The sequence below is a fragment of the Felis catus genome, chromosome D4, assembly GCF_018350175.1.
Source record: "Felis catus isolate Fca126 chromosome D4, F.catus_Fca126_mat1.0, whole genome shotgun sequence".
Classification (NCBI taxonomy): domain Eukaryota; kingdom Metazoa; phylum Chordata; class Mammalia; order Carnivora; family Felidae; genus Felis; species Felis catus.
This window is the reverse complement of record NC_058380.1, coordinates 52,608,860-52,636,704: the sequence shown is the minus strand read 5'-3', so window position 1 is coordinate 52,636,704 and position 27,845 is coordinate 52,608,860. Positions and strand designations below refer to the sequence as shown.

General features: G+C 33.9%; 1 long non-coding RNA gene across 1 annotated transcript in view; it reads left to right on the top strand.

The window, feature by feature from the left end:
• LOC123381588 overlaps positions 1–14,595 on the top strand; it is a 155,532-nt gene extending 140,937 nt beyond the window's left edge. Inside the window, exon 3 of the long non-coding RNA XR_006588793.1 lies at positions 13,799–14,595. This is a non-coding gene — a long non-coding RNA (uncharacterized LOC123381588). The remainder of the gene's footprint in view (positions 1–13,798) is intronic.
• The last annotated feature ends 13,250 nt before the right edge of the window (positions 14,596–27,845 follow it).

Below are 27,845 nucleotides of genomic sequence, written 5' to 3'. Positions count from 1 at the left end.
AATTATCTGAAAGAGTTTGAGAAAGATTGGTACTAATACTTCTTTAAATGTTTGGTAGAATTAACTAGTAAAATCATCGGTTCCTGGGCTTTTCAGTGTTGAGAGGTTTGTGATAACTGAAAATCTTAATAATTTTCCTATTCAGATTTTCACTTTCTTCCTGATTCAATCTTAGTAGGTTGTATGTTTCTGAGAATTTATTCATTTCTTTTAGGTTGTGTAGTTTGTTACCAGATAGTTGTTCATAGTAACTTCTTATGAGCCTTTATATTTCTGTGGCATCAGTTGTATGGTCTTTTTTCATACATAATTTTGTTGATTTGCATCCTTTCTCTAATCTTTACTACTGTTTTCCTGTTCTTGAAGTCCTCTTTTTCTGCTCTTTTATTACTTCATTTTATCTCCTAACTTGGACTTAGGTCTTCTTTACTTCCATGAGTCAGAAAGTTGGGTTGTTTGAGATATTTCTATTATTGTTCTGTATTCATTTATAGCTATAAATGTTTTTCTTGCAACTGTTTTTGCTGTATCCCATACATTTTGGAGTGTTTTCATTTGTGTCAAGATAGTGTCCTAATTCCCTTTAATTTCTTCTGTGATCCATTAATTGGTCAGGAGAGTGTTGCGTTTCCAAATTTTCTTCCTGTTATTGATTTCTAGTTTCAAGAAATGATACTTGGAATTTCAATCTTTATGCATTTATGAAGACTTATTTAGTAGCCTAATATATGATCTATCCTAGAAAATGTTCTGTGTGGGCTTGAAGAATATGTATTCTGCTATTTTGGGTAGAATGCACTATATACATTAGTTAGGTCCATTAGGTTTATAGTGTGGTTTAAATCTATTGCTTTTTATTCATTCTCTGTCTAGATGATCTGTCCATTGCTCAAAGTGGGATATTAAATTCCCCAACTGTTATCGCATTGCTGTTTATTGCTTCCTGTTGCTTTATATATTTAGTTGCTTCAGTGTTGAGTGCATAAATATTTACAACTGTTAAATCTTTGTGATGGATTGAACCTTTTATTATTATACAGTGACCTTCTTCCTCTCTTATTTTTAGTTTCCACTCTATTTTGTTTGATATAAATATAACTACTTCTGCGTTTTTGGTTATCATTTGATTGAAATATCTTTCTCCCTCCCTTCACTTGCAGTTTGTGCCTTTAAAGCTGAAGTGAGTTGTTTTTTTTTTTTAAGTAGAATACAGTTGGATCTTACATTTTTAATCCCATCAGCCACTTAAAAATTTTTGATTGGAAAATTTAATCCATTAACTTTTTAAGTATCGATAGCTAAGAACGTAGTATTGATATTTTATTGTTTTTCTGTTTTGTAAATCCATTGTTGCGTCTCATCTTCTGTCTTTTGTAATTTGATGACTGTTGGGATCTGTATGCTTTGGCTTCTTTGTCATGTTTCTTGTATCACTCTTACATCTTTTTTCCCTTGTAATTACGATGAGGTTTACATAAATTATCCTAAATTTTGAACACCTTATTTTAAACTGATAATTTAACAGCATTCCTTAACTTTACACTTTTTACTTCTCCTCTCCCTTATATTTGATCTTATCAGTGTTATAGTCATCACTGAATTAGGCATCAACATTAACATATCAAAGAATTTGATATAGACTATATATTTACCATCATGGGCTTTACTCCACCTTCACATTTTTATAATGTTAATTAATGGGGGTTTTTCTTCCAAAATTTTATTAGATTTCAGTGAGTTAATATGCAGTGCAGTGTTATTTTACTGTGTAGAATTTAGTGTTTCATCACTTATATTACCAAGTGCCAATCATAAAAGGTCCCTTCCTTAATACCTATCACCTATCTAACCCATCCCACTTGCCCACCTTCTCTCAAGTAACCATCAGTTTGTTGTTTACTTCTTGGTTTGCCCTTTTTCTCACTCCATGTTCATTGATTTTGTTTCTTACATTCCACATGAGTGAAATCATATGGTATTTGTCTTTCACTGACTTATCTTGCTTAGCATTAGTGTCTTTACTTCTGCTTCAAGAACTCTTTAGCATTTCTTGTAAAGAAGATCTAGTAGTAATGAACTTCTCACTTATTGTTAAAGTTTATTTTCTTCTTCATTTCTGAAGGACAGCCTTGCTGGGTGTAGTATTCTTGGCTGACTTTTTTTTTTTTTTTCTATCAACATTTTGAATATATCATCCCATTTTGTCCTGGCTTGGTTCTTTGCCCAAGTTAGGCTAGAAGATGGGCTATGTGGTTCCCTGAATTCTCTTGTCAGGTTTCCTATCAGCAATACATAGGGTTATGAATTAAATTCCTTTCCCTGGCTGGACTGCCAAATGGGCCCCACAGCCAGCAGAGTTCATCCTTTGGAGACCCAAATCAAGCAGAAGTTTGCACTAAATTCCCTGGCCTGAAGGGGCAAGTGGTTTTTGTATGCTTTCTATTCAACTGCCACTGTAAGTGGGGTATAGGATGAACTACACAGCTGTCAGTGTGCCCTGGTTAGTTTCTTGGTCCAGGTGGTGAAGGTCATATTTAGCAGTGAGTGGGACTATGCATTAGTTTCACAGATGGGGCCATCATACAGGCCCCAACGCTGCCAAGAGTCTTATTTGTGGATCAGATTAGCAGAGCTGTGCATTAATATCATTGAAGTGGTGGGCTACTGTCCTATCCCTCAGCTGGGCAGGATGATTCATGAGGGTCCCTGCTAAAGTGCTGTTGTATTCTGAGTTGCAGGATGGAGTATGTAGATTCCTGGGATCTTGGGTTGGATTCCCTGGGTATCCCAGCTGGAGATTGTATTCAACTTTGGGAACAGTTACTAATTAGGTTCCTTGCCTAGGTAGGGCTACAGATCAGGACCCAGGGCTGGCAAGGCAAAACTCCACTAAGCTCCCTGTCCAGATAGGGCCACTGGCTAGGTTCTGTTCTCAAGTGCCACTGTAATTGGAATTGCAGGATGGACTACGCGGATTCCTGGCATCTCTGGTTAGGTTTGCTGATTGACACTGTTAGAGGTTGTACTCAACAGTGGGTGGAGATACAGATTAGGTTTTCTGCCTGAGTGGAGCAAAACAAACCAGACTCCAAGACCACCAAGGCTCTTTGTTTGGATTCCCAAATCCAGCAGACCTGTGTTCTGCCATGTTCTCTGGTCAAACTGTGACACTATCTTAGCTCTATAGATGAGCAGCACATAAGTAGAAATCCTAGCAGTATTTCTTGAGGTAAGAGCTTAGTCTGCCTTGATCCAAGCTGGGTGCTCTAAACTGTACTCCTCTTCTCCATCATAATCTTATTCCCAGTGGTCTTTCTCCAAAGATGGATCTCCATAACACAGGACCCAAGTGGGCCTCCTGAAAAGCAACACACAATGCTAGAGGACTTAGATGGTACCTTAGGCTCTCTTTTTCCAACTGGAGGCTCAGGGGAGGTATTTGGGAGGAGCAATGAGGTCTATATCACATTCTGTGGTGCCGGGGGGGTCCTTCAACCTCACCTCCATATTATTGAATTTTCATAACCATGTCTTATCTACAGTTGTTAGATAGTATTCTAAGAGGAAGGAGAGTTGAGAATGACCAATGTCACAATATTGGTAACATTACTTTTCAGCATTATATTTCAAACAGCTCTGATTTCAGATTGTAGATATTATAAGTAAATTTCACAATAGAAACTTCCTAATTTTGTTTTTTAATATAATTACAAACTCAGAATTAAACATATTTGATGGGGTTCTACCCATTGCAATTAAATGGCCCAGCTTTGGATAGTGGTAGTTTTCCCAAATTGACTACTGTGTCCTTTCGGTTATACAGACACGGCCTTTTTTTTCCCCCCAAGTACAGTAAAACCTTGGATTGTGAGTAACCTGTTCTGTGAGTGTCCCACAAGATGAGAAAACATTTCTAATAAATTGTAACTTGATAAATGACCAGTGTCTTGCAATACGAATCGTACATAATGCTGAATGTCACATGATAACAACTAAGCCAATGTTTCTTGCAATTTGCTTTGATATATGAGTACTTTGGGTTAGAAGTATGTTTCTGGAACAAATTGTGTTCACAAACCAAACTTTTACTGTGTTTTTTTTATACTTTATATGTTATGCTATTCTCACCACAAGTGTAGCTACCATCTGTCACCATACAATGGTATTACAGTATCATTGACGATATTCTCTTGCTATCACTGTATCCCCATGACTTAATCATTCTATACCCAGAAGCCTGTATCTCCATTTTCCCCATCCATAAGGCAACCACCAAATTATTCTCGGTATTTATGGGTCTCTTACTATATTTTTGTTTGTTCATTCATTATCTAGATACCACATATATAAGTGAAATCATAAGGTATTTCTTTCTCTTATTTCACTTAGCACAATAACTTCTAGGTCCATTTGTGTTGTTACAAATAGTATGATCTTTTTTATGGCTGAGTAATATTCTATTGTATATATATACCACATCTTCATCCATTCACCTACTGATGGACACTTAGGTTGACTATTGTAAAAAATGCTGAAATAAAATAGGGGTACAAAAGAGGGGTACAAATGTCTTTTTACATTAGTATTTTGTTTTCTTTGGGTAACTACCCAGTAGTTTAAATACTGGATCATAGGATATGTCTATTTTTAATATTTTTTTAAATGTTTATTTATTTTGAGAGAGAGCGAGCATAAGAGGAAGAGGGACAGAGAGGAAAGAGAGAATCCCAAGCAGGCTCCATATTGTCAGTGCAGAGCCTGATGCTGGGTTCCATCTCACAGTTTGTGTGATCATGACCTGTGCTAAAATCAAGAGTTGAATGCTTAATCAACTGAGCCACCCAGGCACCCCTCTATTTTTAATTTTTTGAGGAACTTACATACTGTTTTCCACAGTGTCTGCATCATTTTATATACCCATCAATAGAGCACAAGGGTACCTTTTCTTTCCACATCCTTGCCCACATTGTGATTTCTTAGTGATTTTGATTCTTGCCATTTTGATATGAGTGAAATGATATCTCACTGTTTTGGTTTGCATTGCCCTCATTATTAGGGATATTGACCATCTTTCCATGTGTCTTTTGACCATTTGTATGTCTTCTTTGGAAAAATGTCTATTCAGATACTCTGCCCTTTTTAAATTGAATTGTTTGGGGTGTTTTGATGTTGAGTTGTAAAAGTTCTTTACATATGGTAGATATTAATCCCTTATTGCATATGTAGTTTGCAAATATCTTCTCTCCTTCAGTATGGTGACTTTCATTTTGTTGATTATTCCCTTTGCTGTGTGTGCAAGAGGTTTTTATTTTGGCATAATCCCAGTAGTTTTTGTTTTTGTTTCTTTGCCTGAGGAGATATATCCATAAATATGTCTAAGGACAGTGTCAAAGAGATTTCTGCCAATGATTTCTCTTGGACAAGTTTTATGGTTTCACATCTCACATTAGGCCTTTATCCATTTTGAGTTTATTTTCATGTATGGTCTGGTTTCATTCTTATACATGTAGCTAATTTTCCTAGCACCATTTAGTGAAGAGACTCTTTTACCCATTGGATATTCTTGCCTTTGTCATAGACTGACCATATATAAGGGTGCATTTCTTTCTGGGCTGTGTCCTTAATTTGTGTGTCTCTTTTGTGCCAATACCATACTCTTGATTATTATAGCTTTGTAGTATAGCTTCAGATATGGGATGATTACTTGGGCTCTTTGGTGTCTTTTGTGTCCACATAAATTTCATTATTATTCTTATTTTATGAACAATACTATTGGTGTTTTGATAGTGAGGGCATGGAATCAGTGGATTTTTTTTTTGAGTAGTTCATTAATTCTTCCAATCCATTAGCATGCTATATTTTTCTACTTGTTTCTGTCATCTTCAGTTTATTTCATCAATACTTCATTGTTTTCAGCATGCAGGTCTTTCACCTCCTTGGTTAAGTTTATTTGTAGGCAGTTGATTATTTTTGGTGTAATTGCAAATGGGATTGTTTTCTTCTCTTTCTGCTTTGTTATTACTATATAGACATGCAATTAATTTCTTTAAATTGTTTGTATCCTGAAGTTTACTGAATTCACTTATTCTAATAGGTTTCTTTTTTCTTTTTTTTGCCAGAGTCTTTAAAATTTTCTATATACAGTATCAGCCTCTCTGAAAATGGTGACAGTTTTTAATGCCTTTTGCTTGTTTTTATTGGTTGATTGTTATGGCTACCACTTCCAGTACTATGTTGAATACAAGTGGTGAGAGCAGACATCTTTGTCTTGTTGCTGATCTTAGAGGAAAAGTTCTCAGCCTTTCACTACTGAGTATGACATTAACTATTGTTTGGTCATATACGGCCTTTACTCTCTTGATGTGTATGTTCCCTCTAACCTACTTTGTTGAGAGTTTTTACCATGAATGGATATTGAATTTAATCTTATGCTTTTTCTCCCTCTATTGAGATGATCATATGGTGTTTATCCTTTATTTTATTGATGTATTATATCATAATGATTTGTGAATATTAAACCATCCTTGCTTACCCAAAATAAATCATTTACTATATTGTTGTACATGGTTTGCTAATATTTTCTGGAGGATACTTGGCATCTATATTCATTAGAGATATTGACCTGTACTTTCATTTTTTTGTAGTTGCTTTGTCTAGTTTTGCTATCAAGGTAATGTAGCATCATAAAATATATTTTGATACTTTTCTTGTTCTATCTTTTTTGAATATTTTATGCCTATTCTCAAACTCTTTAGTTGATTGTTAGAATTCATCTGTCAATGTATCTGGTCCTAGAATTTTGTTTATTGATTACAGTACCTTTTCATTACCAGTATTTGGTCTTTTCAGAATGTTTTTCAGGATTCACTTTGGGCTAATTATATATATCTAGAAGTTTATCCATTTCTTCTAGGGTGTTTAATTTATAAGCATAAAATTCCTCATATTAGTGTCATAATCCATGTTATTTCTGTGGTGTCTGTTCTCTTTCATTTTATTTGTGTCTTCTTTTTCTCAAGATGAGTCTGGGTAAATGTTTATCAAAGAACCAGTTAGTTCTTTGATCTTTTCTATGGTTTTTTATATAGGTACCTTCAAACATAGTTTTAATATTCACTGAGAGGTACCTTGAGATCTGGTATGACAGGTTCATCTGGGCTCCTTTCACACATGGAATCAGCCAATTCTATATTAGTCCTGGATTCTTTTAAGGGGAAAAGAAAATGGATGTTTATTGTTATTAAGTTCATAGATAATTTTAAGAAAAACTATATATTCAGATTATATGTGTAGATGTAATAAATATGTATGTGTAAAATCATCTGAAAATATATGTATCTCCAATAGGTGGAAGACAGGGATACAAAGGGAAACAGAATATAAAAAGATATTTTAGGTTAAAAGAACAAAACATTATGTGCTTATGGAGCTAAATGTAGAGTTTTCACTTAATTTTTTTCTATATCATATTCGTATTATATTTATCCACTTTCTTCCACACAGATTTGTTTCTGAAAAATATAGAATGTGGCAGAATTAGAATATTTTATGTTTGCTCATTTTGCTTTATAGCATATTACATGTGAACAGATCCAGAACATTAGGAATCCTATCAATACCACTAGGATTGCTGAAAACAGTTTTTACATTTTTTGCATAAATTTCTCCACATCCTGTCCCAACTTTTACATTTAATCCATGTCTAATAGAGCCATTACATGGTATACATTCTTCGAGACCTTATCCTAGTTCTGCAAGTAACTAAGTGTGTAATTCTTACCACGAGTCCTTATGTTATCTTTCTGGCTTTTCTTGTTGTCTAATTCTTACCCTAGAAGAGAACTTGAGAAAGTCTCATGGGAACAATATTCAATTAATACTTGCATATTAATAAGCTTATGGCCTTTAGAAATGAAAATCAGTTTTACTGAGTAGAAATCTTTGGCGTACATTTTCTTGTCTTGCATACCTTAAATATGTTAGCCAATTTTACTGCAGCAAAAGGTGTATCTATCTTAAATATCTCATGATCTAATTTGCTTTCTCATATAAATCTTGTACGTTTTCTGTTTGTATAGTCAAAGTTGTTTATTATTAGTTTTAGGTATTTTTTTCTCTTTAAAAATTTCAAGTGTTTTTTAAATTACAGTTTTAATATATCCTCTATGTCTTCTACCTTCTGGTTTTCTTCAGATACTATCATTATCCATATATTGGAATTTATTTGCTTGCCTTCAATAACTGCTAATTTCCTTGAAATTATTTTAACCTTTTTTTAATCTATAAAATTTCCCCCTTGTTTGTGGTCAGTGGCTATGAAGGCATTATTTTGCTCCTGCACCCCTCCTATAATATTCTTAAGAAATTTCATGACTTAGGGCATCTGGGTGGCTCCGTTAAGTACCTGACTCTTGGTTTTGGCTCAGGTCGTAATCTCACAGTTTGTGAGTTCAAGGACCCCATTGGAGGCACCATGCTGACAAGTGTGGAGCCTGCTTCGGATTCTGTGTCTCCCTCTCTCTGCCCTCTACTGCTCACACTCTGTCTCTCAATAACAAACGTTAAATTTTTTTTTTAAAAAATCATGCCTTGCATAAATCTCTAATATGTTTCTGGCTTTATACTTTTTTTGAATGTGTATTCTACTCTTTATTTTTTATTTTCTTATATGAACCAAGTATGGTATCTGGCCTTAATACTTTCGTATTTATTCATTTTATATGCATTGAACTTTCTGAATTTTCACAAGGTGCTATGTTTTAGGGTAGCTTTTAAAAATTTACAAATCTCCTTTTACTCGTTTGTGTGCTTTGTTTTAAAATGTGGCAGTTTGCTTTCTGAGATTTCCTGCTTATGTTTCTCTCCACTTTTATCTAGAATTTACCTCTTATCTCTGTCCTATTCAATTTTGATTATATTCCCAGAAGTTTCTCCTCATTATGGAGCCCTTCTCTGGAGACACATCCTTGTGTGTCAGTGTTGAGATTTTACAGGGACTTGGCTTTTACAGCCCAATTAAGATTTGTATAGGCATCTGCCATGCACTGAACAGTGCAGGAAGCAAAAACCACATGCCTTTCAGCTGATTATCAGTGTTGCTGAGCAGGAAATCTTGGGCTCATATATTATTTTCTAGAGTAATTCAAATGTTAGTCTGTTTCACTGTAGTATAAAGTGGTGACTGTCTTAAATATTTCATGATAACCTAAATTACTTAACAATATAAATCTTGTACATTCTGTGCTATCCAAGGAAAATTTGTTACATTTTTGTGATTCTTCTCTTGTCAAGCTTTTTGGTTGTAATAATTTTTCTCCACCATATGTATTTGGGGCCTTTTGTAAATACTTTGTCACCTATTTTTGTTTAAATTATATGGGGTTTCTGTTTCCCTTGCATCAATTTATCTACAATTTTAACCAAAATATTCATGACAATTTTTATTGAATATTGATAAAAATTGAATTTCAATATGTGGTTTTTCTTTTATTTACTGAAAGGTATGTATTTTCATATTAAGTAAATGCATGGAACTATCCACTTGTGCTGTTGCTTTCAAAATCCCATGTTTTATGCATATGCGTCTAGAGGTATAATTGCCTGTCTTCAGAAGAAACGATAACCCAGAAGAATTTATTAGATTGTATTTAGTAATTACAGAAAAGGAAGCATCAATTTATTCTACATATTTTTTTTGTACACCACTAAAATCAGCTAAATGTTATATATAACAGTCTGGTGAACTCCCTTAAATCCCATAAAAGCTTAGTCACAAATAAATTTAGGTATCAATATAGTCCAAGTAGAAAGCATGTAGAATTTTACTTTACCTTTAACATGAAAAAGTTTTGTTTGTTTCTTTTTAACTAACCATTCCTGAGAACCAAAGGGAGCTCCAGGTCCCCATATTAAATCCTAAAGTAGCTTATGAAATTGTTGTTTAATATTTGAGTACCTACAAATATCCATTCATCTTCTCTGAAGTATATATATTTCTAAGAGGGTGCACAACAGAAGCTTAGCTGCAAAAAAGTAAAAATGAAATTGTCATGTTTAATCACTTCTCTTCCTGAGAAGAAAGATTTAAGCATGTGAAAATGGAATCACTCAAGTCAGAATTAGGCCAACTGCTGTGACTAATATCGCCATGATGAAACAAGCTTTTTCATTTTTTATTCCAAGCAGCTAGTAGTAAGAAGCACAGTGTATAAAAACCTAACAGACAACCAAAAGTTCTTTCTTGAAAGAATGAATGAATCAATGATTGAAAGGACATTTTTAAAATACTGGGTCAGAAGTATACCTTCTGGTATTTTCACTAAGAGGTAGAATACTAAAAATGTTCAATAATGGGGGACATAAGGCAGAAAAGTGTAAGAATTTTTAGTTATATAACTTGTGTTTGAATCCTGTCTCTGTCATTTAGCTGTGTAACCTTAATTTACCCACTTTGCTAAATAGTAACCAAAAGTGTTTATTTGCAGGCATTAAATAAGAATTTGTTCTCTTTATTTTCCTTATAGCTCAACTCTATAAGAATATGCTAATGAAACATCTTAAGAAAACCATTTAAATGTTCATGAGCTATGATTGACATAACATTGTATAAGTTTAAGGTATATACAGCATCATGATTTGATATATGTAATACTGAAAAATTAACGCAATAGAAATAGTTAAAATCCATCACTTCACATAGTTCTAATTTTGTTCCAGCCATGTAATGAGAACTTAAGACTTACCCTCTTAGCAACTTTCACATACACAATACAGTGTTAACTACAGTCATTGTGTTGTACGTTACATGCCAGAACTTACTTGTAACTTATTTCTACCTTTTGACCACCTAACTTAATTTTCTCACTACCACTCATTGCCTCTGGCAATCAAACTTCAATTAATTTTTTTTTTTTTTCCAGATTCTAGAAGTTAGTTCATGCAGGTTTTGGCTTTCTCTGACTTATTTCATTCACTTGGCATAATGCCCCAAAATCCATCCCTGTTGTCATAAATGGAAAGATTTTCCTTCTCCTTTTATAGTTAAATAGCATTCCTATGTATGAGTGTATGTATGTATATACACTTATGCATGTATATATACACACGTGTATGTGTATATTACAAATTATTTAGGCAGTGGGATTGCTGGATCAAATGGTAGTGGCTATACCAGTCTACATTCCCACTAACAGTGCATAAGAGTTCCCTTTTCTGCATGTCCTCATCAGTATGTCTTACCTATTGTTTTTTGATGACAGAATAAAACCCATGACTGTGAGAATAGCTAACAATCGTGAGTTTATATGTCACTGTGGTTTTGGTTTCTCTTTCCCTAATAATTTGTGATGTTTAATTAAATGTTTTTTTCTGTACCTGTTAACCTTTTGAATATTTTCTCTGGGAAAGTGTCTATTCAGGTCCTTTGCCCATTTCTAAGTTGGATTATTTGGCCTTTGCTATTGAGCTGTAAGAGTTTTTTTTTTCCTTCTTTCGCAGATAATCTGTGTTAGTAAATGGAACTGCTATTTAAATCACCTAGAGATTGCTGTGAAAGAGAGAAATCTAATCAGTGATTATCTTGTATTTTTCCAATCTGATAATTATTCACCATTTTCCATATCAATTCTCAGTTGGAGCCATTTATCACTATTGACCTATATGCTCAGCAGTACATGTTTCCATGCCAATATTAATTTACAATTTGCTTTGATTTTTGAATGCTTATTTCTAGTGGCATTTGTAATTATTTTGTGTGTAAATTAGGTACAAGAAGGCAAATTAATTAATTTCTATTCAGAGGAACAATACACTGGACTAGAAGTATTTCCAGAATCCATTTTGAGCAATTAATGTCAGAAGTATTAGTAGTCAAAACATAAAAACATATACTCTTTTTTTTCTTTCTTCTTCCCCCATTTGTTTTGTATACCTTTCCTCATCTTTTTTACCAGACTTCATTTTAGATAACATTTGAAGTAATTTGCTGACTGATTTAGGTTTCAAATTTTGTGCTTACCTTCCTTACAGCAACAACTAGAGGAAGATGGGGTCAGTCATATTTACAGTGGAAAGTAACGCATGATTCTCAGTGAAAACCAAGCTATTTGTGACATCAGTCTCTAAAATTTTGTTTTGTGGAACCTCAGGAAGTTGAAACTGGGGACTATCACCAATAGCTTTTTCCTGAAAAACATGCTACAGCTAATGCAGTAATGGGTTTTCTGCGGGGACTCTTTAAAGTGCTCTTGGATAAAGACCACATTTTAAATATTAAACTGCACCTTAGGAAACATGGCCTTTCAGCAGGCTAAGTATATGTTATTCTAGAGACTGACTTGAAAAAGTACAGGTCATATGAGTAGCTAACCCCAAATGGATGAACCATATATTTCAACATATCCTATAAATAGAATGTATCTAAATAAAATGTGTGATAAGAGCAGACAGGTGCATTCTATGACAAGGCCTGGAGTGCTTATGCTCGGACTTGCAGTGAGCAAAGTCATAATAAGTTAACACATTGAGAAGTAGCTATACTTTTGTACACATGAAAGCTAACCAGAATTTTGCCTTAATTGGAGGCTTAATCACATAATGCCTTGTGACATCTGGCATACAATTGCTGTATTTTGTTATTTTTCATATGTGGCCATCAGATGTATAATAAGCATTTAACATTTCTGGGCATGTGCCCTCCAGAAAGTTTTCTGCTTAATTCACCCACAGTTTCTAAAGCATCATACTCCTGTTTCAAAAATGTTATGTTATTAAGCCAAGGAAAGAAGTTCCCTCCTAGTCAATTAGCCAGGATCACTAGAAGTAAAAGTAATGAGGGGCTAATAGGAGCCAGGCATCATAATTTTAAGTAGTCATGACTCTTCTTTTACAGGTGTTATGGAGTCTACTTTAAGTGGCACAGGGAATTGCAATGGAAGCAGTTAAAGTTGACCAAGAATCTTAAAGATGGGTCAAGGAAAGTATTCCTCTTGTCAGTCTGCCCTAGCTTGTATGCTTTTAGAACAGTGGAAAGTCTAATATTACCACACATTCCAGGAATCAAACCTGTAGTTGCCTCTTGTATCCATTTTGTTTACCTGTTCAGAGAAGAAAAAGTTTGAACAGCTCTATATTCTCAACCACAAGAAAGGCACTAAGTTTTTGTTCCTATGAGAGTCAATATCTAGGGTGTACTCATTCTAGAACCCATGCTTATTCCCACATTCTATGGAAAAAAAATCAAAAACCAACTTTCAGGTCCAGAGAAAGGCAAACAGTCCAAGATTAGCTGTCAACAAGGGCTTAGTCAAGATCCAGCCATAAAGTTATGTGTCTAAAAGAAAAAAACAAAAGCAGAAGGCACAATCCTAGCACTTAAAAAATAGAGCACATGAGATCAAAATGGCAATCTTCCAAATGATCTTGTGAAAAGGTATCAGAACATGATGTATGATAGCAAAGCTAAAATCTGAACTTATGGGAATTGGCAATAGAAAAGTACCCTGTGGTAAACATGCCTGAGGCATTTTATTGAGAATACAGGGAGGAATCCTTTTGTCTTTGATGTGAATTAAGGGATGAGTGGTGAACCTATTATAGGTGTTAATGAAGAGGCTGCACTCTAAATCTGTCAGATGAAAAGAACCTTCCTGTGAGCAAGCTACATGAGAAATTCTACCCAATGAGGTGACTAACTTCCAACTCTCAATTACAATTAAATAAAGAATCAGAGCATTGCTTTATTTGACCTACATATTCATATTACTCTTAAATAATTGTTTTTGTTGTTGTTCTTTGGTAGGTGTTTGTTTTTGTCTAAAAGCTACATACTTCTATGGAAGAAAAAACTCAGTACTCTCAATCTCTGTCTCTGAGGCTAACACTCCACTAAAAGGCAAAGAGATGTAAACCTGGGAAGAAGAATCCAAATATTTTTACTATCATCTGAGTTTGGAGAATATTGTAGAACTTACTGTGTTAGATGGCACAAAAGCAGAGTCAACAATGAGGTCTGGAAGCTGGGAGGAAAGATGTAAGGGACTGGACAAAGAGAACTGTGTCTATATGCATTTCAAGTACAACCAAGATGTTTTAAAATGTCCTATTTAATCTATGAGTTTAATTGCTATTAATCTAATGAAGACATTTTCTCAATGTTAAACAGTTATTCAGGGAGAAAAATGGGAGTGCTTTCGTAGAGGTGTAGAAAATGAATTTAAAATTTTGTATGTCTTGCCTATTGTTCGATGTGAGCACTGTTAAATTTTTCTAGACTTAGTTTGCTATACCCTAAGATTATGAAAATACTTACTAACCAGCATTTTCTCGCTTCTGTAATCTTACTTAACACATTCCTCCCCTTCCCCTTTTTTCTCCCGCCAAAGGACAGACAAAAAACGCCCAGAGAACACCAAATGTCCTTACTTTAAAATCAACTAATCAGGCCCCCCAGAATCTGAAACCTCCCCTATGCTATTTGTCTCTGTCTATAAAAACGCTGTACAAACCCTGATCAGGGCCTCTTAGCATCACTGGCAACTAGTGCGCGGAGGTCCAGGTTTGAACCTGCAATAAACGACCCTTGCTCCTTGGCTTTGACTTATGACTCTGGTGGTCTCTTGTGGGGGGTTTCACGACCTCGGGCGTTACAGAGGTAATCTTTATCCTTGGGAAACTTTTTCATAAAGTCTGAAGAATCCTTCTGTTCTATTAGAAGATATCTGCTCTATAAACAGATAAAATCAGTTAATGCTTTGCTTGTTTTCCCTATCTTAAAAGATAGTCAAAAAGTCAGAACCCTATTGACACTCACATCTGATATAAAGAGCTACAGAAGAAGTAAAATTTTCTCTCAGATAAGTCTCTTCATGTGAAAATCTAGAAATTTTATCATACTAATTCCTCTTTGGTGAAATGTAGTTAACAAAATGGTTAGCATGACTTAGTTCCTTGATTGTGCTTGTTGTGACATCATGGCAGTAAGAGTTACTAACACATGAAAGACTAAGAGAAGAACCACTCAAATATCCTACTTTAGACAGTGGTTTCACTAATGAAAATGATGACAATGTTTAGTGTACAGGATAGAAATTGCAATCAGAAGGGCTAGGTTTACATTCTGTTTCTGACAATAACACAAGGTGGTTTTTTTTTTTTCAGCTCTTAATTTTGAAATTATATCGATTTTGGTGAAATTAGACCTTAAAATCTAGAATTACTCCAAAAGAGGGTGATGACAGGGTTGAACACTCAAATGAGTTACATCCACAGGTACCACAAGCTTGAGTATGTCACAGATTTTTTTCATCACACAACTCTCACAAGAGCAAAAGAGAATAAACACTTAATAAATGCCTAATCTGTACCAAGAACTTGGTGAGAACTTTTATTTTCATTTTGTCAATTTTTTATAACAATCAAATGAGAGAATTATCAGTATCCACTTACCAAGTAGAAGGAAACTGAGGAAGAGAGCACTTAGAAAAATTTCTGAAAGTCCTGTAAGCATTTAGCTAGAATGTGGAGTGACACAACTTCCTCTTTTGTGGATTTTGTAATCCAGCTCAGGGGTAAGGTGTTAAATTGATGTTATTTTTGTTTAAGCACAATAAATTGCCTTGCTCAGCCTCTTGTATGTGGTGGGCATTTAATAAATGTCACATAACTGGAGGAATAAATACATTGATACTATTACAAACCCCATCAGTACACTTCATTATTCCTGGCTGTAGTGAAACCAAAATTCAACTCTAGAATTTAACATTTAAGTCTCTGTCTATAAATGCTACAAAATAGAAAACTTCTAAAGTTCAGGTACGTTACCACGGGTTATCAATCAAAAATAAAGCAGCCAAACCTGCATTTCTATAAAAGGAAGATTAAAAAAATAATCTAGATCGTTGTCTCACAATTATTTTTTACTTTGTAAAAATGCAGACTAAATGTAAGCCAAACTCAGTACTCTTATTTTGGGTTATTTCTCCATGGTCTAAGTACTTTTTTACCTCCATCTAAGAAGGTCTGTTGTATACTTTATATCATTGCATTGGACAAACGGTCTGAGTTCACATAATATTCTTTATAGTGAAACAAAATATTGATATGTACAAGTTTTCATTAAAGTTTTCTTTATTGAAAATTTGAGACAAGTGTTTTTTTTTTCTAAATTAGATTTCACTGATTTGGCATAACTCTGACTGCAGAGACCAAATACTAGATTACATTCTAAATAAAATATTATCACAAAATGTCTCTGTTGGTATTTGGCTTGAGTCTAGGCTGAGCTACCCACAACTTATTTTGTGATATTGCAGATTTGTTAATGTATTCATATCAGAATTGCAGTTTGAGGCTATAATAAAAGGAAATTCATCTGTAAATTAAAATCTTTAAATATTTTTTTATCATAAGTAGCACACCATCTCCAACAAAATGGTGAGACAGAAGAATCCAGCCTCTGTCCCCCAAGAAAGATCAAGAATATTTTACCCAGGAAAGTTGTCCTTCATTAATGAAGATAAGATCATACTTCCCTCATCAACAAAAGCTGAGGGAGTTTATCAGCACTAAACCTGCCTTACAAGAAATGCTGGGAGGAGTTCTTCAACCTGAAATAAATGGATTCTAATTAGTAATATGAAAACATAGGAAAATATACAACCAGTCATAGAGGTGAATATAAAGGTTGAGAATAATATAATATAGTGGTGTGTTTACCTCTTAGTATGAATTTTAAAGGACAAAAGTACTAAATATAGCTACTGCTATAATAATTTGTTAAAGGATACATAACAGAAAAATAGAAAGTGTGACATCAAAAACATGAAAAGTGAGAGTAAAAGGGTAAGGTTTTTATATGCAATCAAAGTTAAATTGTTATCAGTGTAAAATATACTATTATATTGATCAGATAAGTCTTATAGTAATCACAAAGCAAAAATCTACAGTAGAATCACAAAAGATAGAGAAGGGAATCAAAACATACCACTGCAGAAAACTATTCACAAAGGAAGACATCAAGAGGGACTGTAAAACAGCCAGAAAACAATTAGTATGATGGCAACAGTAAGTCCTTACCAATCAATAATCATTTTAAATGTAAATGGATTGAATTCCCCAACCAAAAGATGTAGAGTGGCTAGAGAGACGTGGAAAAAAAAAAAAAGAGCCTATAACAGACTCACTTTGACTTTAAAGACATTTGTTGGCTCAAAATGAAGAGATGAAGAAAAGATACACCATGAAAGTGGAAACCAAAAGAAAGCAAGGTAGCTATCCTTGTATCAGACAAAATTAACAAATTTAAGCCAAAATTAACATGACAGGCAATGTCATTCTATAATGATAAGGACGTCAGTTTATTGGGAAAATACGATAAATTCATATGCACCCAACATGGGAGCACCCAAGTATATTAAGCAAATACTAACTGATCTGAAAGGGAAAAATAGACAACTATACAGAAATAGGAACCGACTTTCAATAGTCTACTTTCATCAATGAATAGAACTCCCAGACAGAAAGTCAACACCATAATGTTGGACTTGAACCATATGCTAAGTATACAGAGATAGTACCACTTATCCTTCCAACCACTATGGCATAAAACTAGAAATCAGTAATAGAGAAACTGGAAAATTCACAGATATGTTGAAATTAACATACTCTTGACAGCTAGTGAGTCAGATAAGGAACCAAAAGGGAAATTTAAAATACATATATTTTTTGAAATAAAAGCACAACATATCAAAACCTATGAGATGCAGCAAAGGCAGTTCTAAGAGGGACTTTACAGCAATATATACCTACTTGGAGAAAAGAGGAAGAATTCAAATGAATTATAATACAGCCTGTCTATACCTCAAGGGACTACAAAAATAAATAGTAAACCTACAATAAGTAGAAGGAAGGAAATAACAAAGATCAGAATGGAAATAAATGAAACAGAGACCAGAAAAACAATAGTAAAGATAAATGGAATTGGCAAACCTTTTGCTGGAAAAAAAAAAAAAAAGAAACGAAACATCAATATTGGAAATAAAAGAGTTACTACAGTTGTTAACACAGAAATATAAAGGAACCTAACAGACTACTACAAATACTTGTATACCAACAAGTTTTATAACTGAGAGAAAATTAAATTTCTAGAAACATACAACCTACCAAGACTTAACCATCAAGAAATAATCTTAACAGACCAAAAATGAATAATGAAAATGAATCAATTATCACCAACCTCCTAATACAGAAAGATCCAGAGGCAGATAGTTTCATGGGTGAATTCTGCCAAATCTTTAAAGAATTAATGTACATTCTTCTCCAACTCTTCCAAAAAAAAAAAAATGAAGATGACAGAATACCTCCACACTCATTTTACAAGGCCAGCATTATTAACCTGACACCAAAGCCAAATAAGGACACTACAAGAAAACTACAGACCAATATCCCTAATGAATAGAGATACAAAACTCTCAAAAAGATACCAAATTCAAGAAAACATTAAAAGAATAATGCACCATGATCAAGTGGGATATATCCCTGAGATGCAAGAATTTTCAACATATGCAAGTCAATGTTATGTACCATAATGACAGAAGGACAAGTAAAAGTTATCTATATAATCACATCAACATATGACAAAAAGGCATTTAACAAAACACAACATTCTTTTATGAAGGAAAAAAAAAAGTACACACTCAACACCTTGGGTATAGACAGAACAGACTCCCAACACAATAAAGGCCATAAAGGACAAACCCACAGCAATATTGTACCTAACAGAGAAAGGTTAAAAGCTTTACCTCTAATATCTGGAAAAAGACAAGAATACCCACTTTCACCATGCCTGTTTAACACAGTACCAGAAGTCTAAGAGCAATCAGGTAAGAAAAAGTAATACAGAGAATCCAAATAGGAAAGGAAGAGTAAAATTGTCTTTATTTGCAGATATGATTTTATATAGAGAATAGTACCCTCAAGACTTCACACATGAAAAAATTCTAAAAACAGCTAAATTCAATAAAGTAGGATACAAAAATCAACATAAATTAGTTTCATTTCTATACAATAACAAAACATCTGAAAACAAAAAAACATCATTTTCAACAGCATCAAAAATAAAGTACATAGGAATGAATTTAACCAAAAAGCTGAAAGTTCTATACAATGAAAACTACAAGATTCATGAAACAAATTGAAGAAGGAATAAACAGATGGAAAAATATTTCTCTCATCCATGAAGACAGGATATTGTTAAAATGTCCATACTACACCAATACATGTATATATTCAATGCAATCCTTTTCGAAACTCCAATGGCATTTTTTACAGAAATATAAAAAATCTAAAATACTCCAATTCCGAAAGCAGCCTTAATAAAAGCAAAATTAGAGGCATCATACTTCTTGTTTTCAAACCATACTACAAACCTATAGTTGTCAACACAGTATGGTTCTGGCATAAAAATACACAACATAGACCAATAGAACAAAATGGACAGTCCAGAAATAAACTCTCACATATATGATTAATAATTGACAAAGGAATCAAGAATACTCAATAGGAAAGGATAGTCTGTTCATTAATGGTGGGGAAAAGTGGATAATCACCCTCAGACCCTTATCTTAAAAAATAAGTTAAAAATGAAAGCTTTTAACATAAAAACTGAAAACCTAAAAAACCTAGAAGAAATTATAGGAAATACAGAAAATACCCTTGACATTGGTCTTGACCATAATTTTTTGTACACAATACCTACAGCACAAACAACAAAAGCAAAACTAAACAAGGATACATCAAAACAAAAAACAAAATGAAAAGGCAACCTACAGAATGGGAGAAAATATTTGCAAATCACATCTGATAAGGGGCTAATATCCAAAATATATAAACAGCTCCTCCAATTCAATAGCAAAAATATGAGCCAATTAAAAATGAGCAAAACACCTAAATTGACTTTTTTTTTCAAATAAAACATACAAATGGCCAACAAGTATATGAAAATGTGTTGAATGTTAGTAAGCATCAGGAAAAAGAAAATCAAAACCAAAATGAGATATCTCCTTACACCAGTTAAAATGACTATCGTGGAAAAGAAAGAGAGTACCTGTTGATGAGAATGTAAAGAAAAAAGTAACCCTTGTGCACTGTTGGTGGGAAAATAAATCAGTACATCCATTATGGAAAAACGTATTTAAGTTCCTTAAATTACAAATAGAATTACCATATGTATGATTTAGCAACCCTACCTCTGCGTAGATATCCAAAGTTAACGGAATCATTAGATCAAAAAGTTAACTATACTCCTTTGTCCATTGCAGTATTATTCAATAGGCAAAGTATGGATACAACCTAAGTGTCCCCTGATCGATGAATGCATAAAGAAAATGGGGTATGGATACATATCTATCCACACACACACACACACACACAGGATTATTATTCAGCCTTATAAAAAAAGGCAATTCTGTCATTTGCAACCACATGGGTTAATCTGGAGAGCCTTAAACTAAGGGAAATAAGCCAGACAGACAAAGACAAATAGAGTGTGGTGTCACTTACACGTAGAATCTAAAAAAGCCTAATTCCTAGAAACAGAGTGGTGGTTACCAGAAACCGGGTGGTTTGGCGGGGGAAGGGAGATGTTGGTCAGAGGGTACAAACTTCTACTTATAAAATAAATAAGTTCTGGGATTTAATGTAAAGCATTTTTACTCTATAGTGCTAAAAAGTTGCTAAGAGAGCCCTTAGATGTTCTTATCATACACACAAAGTCATTATGTGACATGAGAAGCATGTTAGCTAATATTACAGTAATCATTCTGCAATACATATGTATCAAATGAACACATACATCTTAAACTTACACTATATTTCAATTATATATCAACTTTTTAAAAAAAGAATAAATATTGAACAAGAAAAATACATATAGCATGCCCTCTGTGATATGCCCTTGAGTTTCAAAAGATGCAATAATTTTATCTCTTTCTAGAATCCCATTTAGCCAACAGAGTAGTAAATACAACTTTTAAGTAACTAATTGAAGTGTGGGCAGTATATCAAAATGCATACAGGGATCTTGGACCTCACTGTTAGTTTGCACATTACTTGTACGTGATTTGGGCACAAACTAGATGATGTCACTGCTGTTACCTTTGTAACTATCTTCAGTGGACTTAAAGTTGATCATCAAAGTACCAGTAAATTTCCCTTTATACTCCAAATAGCTAATGCTGAAGAATGGAAACAAGAATTTTTCTCCTCTTGCAGAGACAGCCTAATGTGATAATTTTCCCAGTGTCTTTATTAATGCAGCAAAGATAATTATGGATTTAGTTAGTGGGTGGTCACTGCTGTGAAATGAACAAGTCACAGGAGCTGAATAAAGCAAGCCAGTTTAGAAATCTTTACCACACAAGGTATACTTTACCCATATTTAAAATTAACTTAAAATAGATTGTGTGCCCTTTTGCTATGGTATCTGTGCTTAGACAGTACAGCCTATTCAAATCTCTGAATTCTGCAATTTACCAGGCAGCTTAGGAAGAAAGGAAAACTAGGTTTGGAAATATTTTCTAGTTAGGTTATATTTGAAAATCATGCACCTTATGCAAGTTTAGGAAAATCTCATCTAGCTTGAATGTTGCGGGAAATAAATATTTGGTTTATCTGGAAAATAGCATGCACTAACTAAATTATAAAAAAATCTTTAAAAATAACTGCAGAAGATCTTACTAAAACATAATAGTTACCAGTTTTTGAAATGCATCTTCATATTATATGCATAACTCTGTATGTTGACTTTCTTCAGGAGCATCATCCACACTATTGAGTCTCATTGTAAAGAAAGCTTCAGACAATTTAATAGGCAAGAGTGAATAAGCAACGACTTTATGTTACTTCCTAGAGAATGCCTAACGTACCTTAAATTGCCTATCATTGTTTGCTTTTTCCATGACTTTTCTTTTGAAAGTGAAGAAATTTATTTACAGTAAAAATATTTTATAATCCATCAAATTTCATATAATATCTCTGTATTTCTTTATTCTCTATTATAGAAAAACTTATAACATGTTCATAGCTTTGCATAATTTCTTTGATCAAAATCTTTTTTCCATTAATAAGTACTGGTCAATTTTATTTAAATGTTAGATCTGGAGTTAATCCTAAATATTATTTTCTAAACAACGGCAATTTTTAGAAGGGGGCTAGAAATCAGGCAATATGTCACCTGAGTGTTAGGTGAATATACTTTCCATGAAGCTTAACTACTTTATGCTACTGCCTTAAATTAGACAGAAATAGTAACTACCAAGAATATTTTAGGCATGAAATAAACAGCATTTTATAAAAATAAAGTATGAAGACATACAACTGAAAAGACAGGCATCTTGTTGGTTCCACTTTTATGCAAATCTTGAAATCCTAATCATAGTAATACTAAGAAAATTTGATACAAATTCTTTTGGAGAACACCACTAGTATCCTATAATAAGATAGTATTTAGTAAATAAATTCCTAGAAACGTACAATACATCAACACTGAATCGGGAAAAACAGAAATCTGAACAGACTAATTACTAGCAATGAAATTGAATTGATAATCAGAACACTACCAAAAACAAAGTCCAGGACAAGCTAGATTCACAGATGAATTCTATCAAACATTTAAAAAACAGTTAATATTTACTCTCTGCAAACTATTCCAAAAGATACATGAGGAAATTAAGGTTCCAAATATGTTCTGTGAGGCCAGCCTTACCTTGGTAGCAAAACCCCCACAAAGACACCACAGAAAAGGCCAATACACTGATGAACATAGATGCAAAAATCCTCAACAAAATATTAGCAAACCACATTCAACAATACATTAAAAGGATCAAGTGGGATCTCACTATGATCAAGTGGGATTTATTTTGGGGAAGCGAGGATGGTTTAACATTCACAAATCCATAAATGTGACACAGAACATTAACACAACAAAGAATAAAAAATACAGTTTAAAGGGACACCTGGGTGGCTCAGTTAAGCTTCAGACTTCAGCTCAGGTCATGAACTCATGGTTCCTGAGTTGGAGCCCCACGTCAGGCTCTGTGCTGACAGTTCAGAGCCTGGAACCTGCTTTGGATTCTGTGTCTCCCTCTCTCTCTGCCCCTCCCCTGGTTTCTCTCTGTCTCTCTCTCTCTGTCTCTCTCTCAAAAATAACACTTGGCTCAAGATGTTAATTTTTAGGGTAGCTCAAGAAGTTAAGCATCCAACTCTTGATTTCAGCTCAGGTCATGATCTCATTGTTTGTGAGACAGAGCCCCCTGTCAGACTCCCTGCTTGAAATTCTCTTTGTTTCCATTTGCCCCTCCCTTGCTGTCTCTCAAAAAAAAAAAGAAAAAAATGTTAGTTTTTAAAAATACAAACCTTTGTACTTTTTTTTTTTCTGGCAAGTATTTCTAAGGATTAGAAAACTATCATTTTCAGCCTTCTGTGATATATTTACATGAGAAAAATGTGTAGAAAAGAGATAAAATTGATACTGGGACTTAAAAAATAAATACTTTTAAAACTTTTTTTTAATGTTTATTTTTGGGAGAGAAAGAGAGAGCATGAGCAGGGGAAGGGCAGAAAGAGGCAGGGAAGACACAGAATCTGAAGCAGGCTCCAGGCTCTGAACTGTCAGCACAGAGCCCGACACGGGGCTTGAATTCACAAACTGTGAGATCATGATCTGAGCCGAAGTCAGATGCTTAACCGACTGAGCCACCCAGGGGCCCCACAAAGAAATACTTTGTAAATAATTTTAACAAAAATATTCTTTATCCATCTAGGGACAGGTTAAGGGACAAATTTAAAACAAAAGCAAACAAAAAACTAATCTAAGTATAAATGGACTAACAAAAATAGATTAGGCATTGATGACTTTGAATGTATTATTTTTATCTTATAAGACCAGGAATGGACATACAGCAAAAATATATCTCAGATGTGTGTGTGAGTTGTTTTTATTTCTGATTTTTTTGTACAAGTGCTATGGGAAAAAAAAACCCCTAAAAACTGAAGTTCTAGTATTACACAGACTACAAATTACTTTCATTATTGACTCTGATACTATTAATGTGTTTTTATATGAAAGTTCATTTGCTTATAAAAAGCTTGGACTTTAATATTTTTATCCTAAAATTCTGACTCACAAAGAAACTAAAAGGGAAAACATAAGGAAAGAAACATCACTATTTAAATGATATGCAAATTGTCAATATAAAAATATAAAAGGACTAATTAAAAATTAGTTTAATGAGTAAAATAGTGAACTAAGTTTTCTGAAAAAATGTAATGTACAAAGTAAAACTTTAAAAATTATATTCACCACAGCTCCAAAATCCAAATGTTAACTAGGCATAAGTATCTATGAATGTATTGAAACTACATAAAGGAAATTATAAAATTACAAAAAAAAAATAAATAAAACAAATTAAGTTTTTTAAATGTTACTGTGAGCAAATGTTGCTAGTCCATTCCATTTCAATGATGGCTGAGAATAGGAAAAAGTAACTGATACTGATAAAACCAGGAAGGAGTTGCTTCTGATGGTTTGGGGGAGTGTCTTCAAATTCATTGGAATTAAACTAGAGGAATATTATTGGGTATGTTCTAGGTTTTGATTGAGATGCTGGTTGCAGGGGTTAAATTGTCAGAACACATCAAGCTGTACACTAAAGAGTATTTTATCATATATAAATTATTTCTCAAAAAAGTTAGTAAGAAAAAATTCACCAAAGATATCATTCATATAAACATTTGCAAAAGATGAGCACTATCTGCTTGGTGTATCAAATGAAGGGGAGCAGTGGAAGCCATGTGTCCCAGTAAGGGAAAATATTTTATCACTGATACTATTTAGCATGATTATTGTATGGTAATTTAAAAAAGACAAACTGAGTACAAATTAATTCTATTGTTATATGTATGTAATGCATCTACTCATTTCCTGTACCTAGGTTAAAACATAATGCAGATTGGAATTTGCCAACTTCATTATGCATAAGGCCCAAGGTTGAGTGAAGTGATTGCAAAACTTTTTAGAAAAAATTAGCGAGCTTGAAGAAATGCTATGTAAGAAAAACAGAAAAATAACATTAAGAGAAAGAGCAGAAGCCTAATCAGTAAGTCACAAAGTACAAAAATCAGGGGTGCCTGGGTGGCTCAGTCAGTTATGCATCCAACTCTTGGTTTCAGCTCCAATCATGATCTCTTGGTTCATGAGTTTGAGCCCTGCATCCAACTCTGTGCTGCCAGTACAGAGCCTGCTTGGGATCCTTTCTTCCTCTGTCTCTGTTCCTCCCCTGCTCCCACACTTGCTCATTCTCTCCCTCCCTCTCTCAAAATAATAAACTTATTTAAAAAGTACAAATATCAGAAGAGAATTAAAAAAATAAAACCAGGGGCGCCTGAGTGGCTCAGTCGGTTGAGCGTCCGACTTCGGCTTGGGTCATGATCTCGCGGTCCGTGAGTTCGAGCCCTGCGTCAGGCTCTGTGCTGACAGCTCAGAGCCTGGAGCCTGTTTCGGATTCTGTGTCTCCCTCTCTCTGACCCTCCCCCGTTCATGCTCTGTCTCTCTCTCAAAAATAAATAAATGTTAAAAAATTAAAAAAAAATAAAACCTAATAGATTCTATAAAATGCAACTGATGTTTACAGGGAAGGTGAATGAAGTTCTGTTGCTGGAGTGGCAGAAGCACTGTGAATCTAAAGAAGTAATTAAATCAAGAAAATAGAAATGCTTGGGACACCAGCTACCATAAATACCATGTTTACTCCAGGAAGATGCAATTACCAAATATTTCTACAGCTTCCTTCCTCACAACCTATTTTAAAGCCAATAGAGTTGGGGGAAATTTCTCCTATCAAAAACATATCAACATTAATTATGGCTCTCAATAGTGGTCTTAAATTCTGGCTGCTTTAAATAAAAATGCAATTGTAACTTATTAAAGTACAGACCTAGCCAGATACTTAGCTTTCTGGAATTCTTTTTCTCGTGTGAACTTAATAAGCCCTTTCCATCTGTTGTTTTGTGACTATATTCTCCTTTCTTGCAACTTGAAAGGACCTGAGACAAAGCTAATCTCTAGATTTCAGATGGTAGAAATTGATAGTAGTAGTGAAACAGAGCATGAGAAAGTTCAGGAATATCTTTTCCTTCCGTCGCAGGCTAATATTCACTTCCCTACATCTAAGAAAATACAGACCAGTCCAGAGAACTTTTCTACAAACCTCTTCTCTTTGGGGAACCCTCTTTTCCTGGCATTTACCTTTCCCACTTTTGTATTTTTAACCATAACATAAGTTGTTGGCTGAGATGGGATCTTTTTTAGTGCTCTTTTGCTTATCCTTAACTCAAGCTTTGCACCCAACGAAAAGGAAATCATAAAATAACGTGGTAAACAGAGATAGGGAAATGGAGGCTAACCACCCAGATTCACTGTTCCTCCAAGAGAATAAAGTAATTGAGTTTTCAAAAGGGGAAATGAAAGGTCCTAGGAATTCTGCACCTTAAAGTCTCTTGCTATCCTTTTTCTAAGAACAGCAGAATACATATGAGGTTCTAGAACTGGAAAAAAATATAAGGACTTACTCCAAATGTTTGTGTGTCTTTAATTTTCCTAAATACAAAAATTTACAGAAGAGTTCCGTCACCTGATTCTAAACATCTCATTTGCTCCTCTTGTTAAAGACTAATTATTAATATTCTGTTAGTTTCCTGCAGCTGTTGTAACAAATTACCACAAACACACATTTATTCTCCCATGTTTTTGAAGGCCAGAAGTCTAATATCGGTTTCACTGGGCCAAAATCATGAAGTTGGCCAAGCCATACTCCCTGTGAAGGCTCTAGGGAAGAATCTGTCCTTTGCTGCTTCTATCATTCCTTAGCTGGTGGCCTTGTAACTACACTCTCAGCTTCCATGGTCACATTGATTTCTCTTATCTGTGTCAAATCTCCTGCCTCCCTCTTATGAAGACATTTGAGATTGCATTTAGGGTCTACTTGAATAAACCAAGATAATCTCCCCATCTCAAGATCACAACTTAATCCCATATTTTACTTATATGGTAATATTCACAGGTTCTAAGGATTAGGGCATGAACTTATTTTGGGGGACAGCATTATTTAGCCTATTCACAACCATGTTTTGGAAAGTTAACAGTGATTTAAAAAATAGTAGCAATAAAGACATATTTAAGTACAATGAATAATATTTTAGACAACAAGATATTATTGACTCAAAACAGTGTCTTGTTTATACTTTAATGAATTATTATAAGGGATAAAATTGGTTAAAAGCTTCCCCTCTTTTGTTTAATAATAAATGTAGGATTTTTGGTTAATTAAGACCATCACATATATCATCTTAAATCTAAAAATAAGCCTCATTAATTTCAAATTTAGAATTAGAAGTAATTAGGAAAAATGTGTTAAATATAATCTTGTTTTAATGATGCTACCAATTTATAAATAAAATCCATCAATTCAGTCATTAGCTAAAGATATAACAACACATTTCTTAAAGATCATAATGTAAAAAGTGTGGATTAGGCTGAGAAGATAATGAAACTTTAAATCCGAATTGGAACATCATAACTAAATTGGCATTAGGCTGAATTCATTTGAAAAAGATTTTTAAGAGTTAGTAGGCTATAATTTATACCTGAGAAATATTTTGTTCCTATTTCTTAATCTTAGATCTCTATAAAGTAAAATAGTCAGAAATGTTAGAGTTTTAGAACATAATGTGGGCTTTCATAAAGAAACTTTGGGGAGGGGCGCCTGGGTGGCGCAATCGGTTAAGCGTCCGAC